Here is a 2,764-nt window from a genome sequence, read left to right on the forward strand (position 1 = left end):
GTCATCACAGAAGTGTTTTATACAAAGAATGACAGGCTTGGATTTGCATTTTTGAGACACTCACTCTGGCTGTAGTATAGAGAACAAATTGGAGAGTGATGGGGGCCAAAATGGTTACAGGAGGCGTAAGCCCTGCTCTAGGCACAAGATGAGGTCAGTTTGGTCTAGGCTGGGGTAGTGATGAAGGAAGGATATGGATAGACTGGAGAGAGATTGAGAAGATGAGATGTACAGATGGGTGACGGATATGGGAAACCAGGTAGGGAAAAGTGTCAAAAACGACTTGTCAGATTTCTGATCACCCTAAGGGCATGGTAGTTGGAACCGTCCATTGAGACAGGCAATGGGGAAGAGGACTAGATTTAAGGAAAAGATCATGAGTTCGAAGACGATGAGGGCTAACAAGTATCCATCAGACTCCGCGATTGAAGATCACTGGGGATCTTGGAAAGAGTCATTTCATCAAAGTGATGACACAGAAGCTGGGCTGGAGAGTGTTGAGAGGGGAGTAGAAGGTGAGAAATGGGAAAAGACAATTATGGCAAGAAAAGAAGCTAGGAAGATACACAGGGCAGATAGCTGAAGAAGGCTGTGGATCAAGGGAGGGTTTGAGGAATTCAGTAGGGAGAACTGAGCCAATCCGTGGAAAGAGTCCTACTTCTGGTGTAGATGAATCTGTTTGTAACTGACCAGCCCTCTCACAGATAATACTGACGCTTTCTGGACAACAATCAAGACAAAGAAATGAACCAAAGAAAACCAAACCAACCAACAACCACGTGAGGACCACGGAGAGCGAATTGTGTAGACAGATTTTGGAGGGGATTCTAAGCGTAGAAGAAAAACCGTCATGAGATGAGTTCCTATTTGTGTGTGTGTGTGGATTTTCCCCATGTTGACCACAGTCTCGGTGCAGCAGAGGATGGCTATAATTCCATAGAAACCCCACAGTTTCTTGGGCGGAGGAGGCAGAGGATAGAACCCAGAGCAGTCAGGGCTGTTGAAGAGTGAGGGGTGAATCCTAGAAAGAGGAAAGGAAAGAGCCAGAAAAAAGGAACACAGATTTCTCTGCATAAACTCTGCCCAAGTGTTTGGCTTACCTTGAACCGCATACAAGCAGGGTCCCAGCTAAAGATGAAAGAACCAGACTGAGACTTGAGCAATTGCCTACAGCAGGTAGGACAAGTCTGTAATTTGGGTGTTATCAAGTTAATTGTTTGCTTAAAAAAAAAAATCAGTGCTTTTCTGAGCGATAAAATAGAATCCAGAGTCTCTTCAACATAACCTTCAAAATACTCAGGATGTGATCCAAAATTACTCAACATACAAAGAACCAGGAAAATGTGACCCATTCTCAAAGGATAAGCAGGCAACTGATGCCAATCCCAGATAATTCAGATGTTGGAATGATCAGACAAGAATTTTAAAACAGCTTTTATAACTCTGTTCAGGGTATAAAGAAAAATGTATTTATAATAAATTAACAGATAGGAAACCACAGCAGAAAAATAGAAAATATAAAAAATATAAAAATATATAAAATTTTTTATAAAAATATAAAAAAGAATCAAATGGAATTTTTTAAAAATTTTTGAGAGAGAGAGGGAGAGAGGGAGAAAGTATGAGCGGGGGAGGAGCAGAGGACAGGGAGAAGGAGAATCTTAAGTAGACTCCATGCCCAGTGCCGATCCCAGCGTGGGGCTTGATCTCACAACCCTGAGATCATGACCTGAGCTGAAATCAAGAATCAGATGCTTGAGGGCTGGGGGAATGGGTGAACCTGGTAGTGGATATTAAGGAGAACACAGATTGCATGGAGCACTGGGTGTGGTGCATAAATTCATAAAAATGAATATTGTAACACTGAAAATTTTTAAAAAATAAAAATAAAAAAATTGGGGGAACCTGGGTGTGGGCGGTAAATGGGTACTTCCTGTATTATCTTTGTAATTTTTCTGTAAGCCCAAAATGATTTTTATATTAAAATTTCTTCAAAATACTTAATAAATATTAAATATTTTTTTTTAAAAAAGAGTCAGACCCTTAACCAACTGATCCACCCAGGCACCCCTCACATGCAAATTCGAGAACTAAATATCTGGTATTTTTAAAAAATTCACTGAATGGGCTTACTGGCCAAATAAGATCTCAGTGGAAGGAGAAAATGAACCTGAAGATAAATCAATAGAAAGTAAACAATCTGAAAGAGAGAAATACTAATATATAGGTAATTGAAGTCTTGGAAGAAGAAGAGAGAATTCATGGCAAAAATACATATATTTAAAAGCTTATGGGGAGGATCCAATCAAGAGGAAGAGGTTGAATATATAGGAAAGATAAGAGACCACAACTAGTAAAAGCTTTTCTAGAAGAGGAGAAGGGATGGAATCCAAGCTCCAAGCGATGAGATCCAGCCAAAGCAGGAAAGATGAGAAGGCTTGCTTCACAATAAGAGGGAAAAGAGGATGGGATGGGAGCAAACGTAGGTGGATTTGTGTCCTATGTGGGGATTTTCATTTGATGGCTTCTATTTTCCCTTTTAAAGAGAGAGGCTGAGAGACAGAGACAAGTTCGTTGGCTGCAAGTGCAAGGGAAAAGAAGCGCCAGAGGCTTGAAATCATCACTGTGGGAGACTGAGATCATCACAGACACTTACCAGTGTTCCCTGGCTGTATTAAGGGCTTGTTGGAACATAGTAACCATGAATTTATGCAGAACCAATATTCCCTGTTGTGTGACTTTCCCAGCAGCTGCTTGAATGCAA

This window comes from Mustela nigripes, chromosome 6 (genome assembly GCF_022355385.1).
Source record: "Mustela nigripes isolate SB6536 chromosome 6, MUSNIG.SB6536, whole genome shotgun sequence".
Lineage (NCBI taxonomy): Eukaryota > Metazoa > Chordata > Mammalia > Carnivora > Mustelidae > Mustela > Mustela nigripes.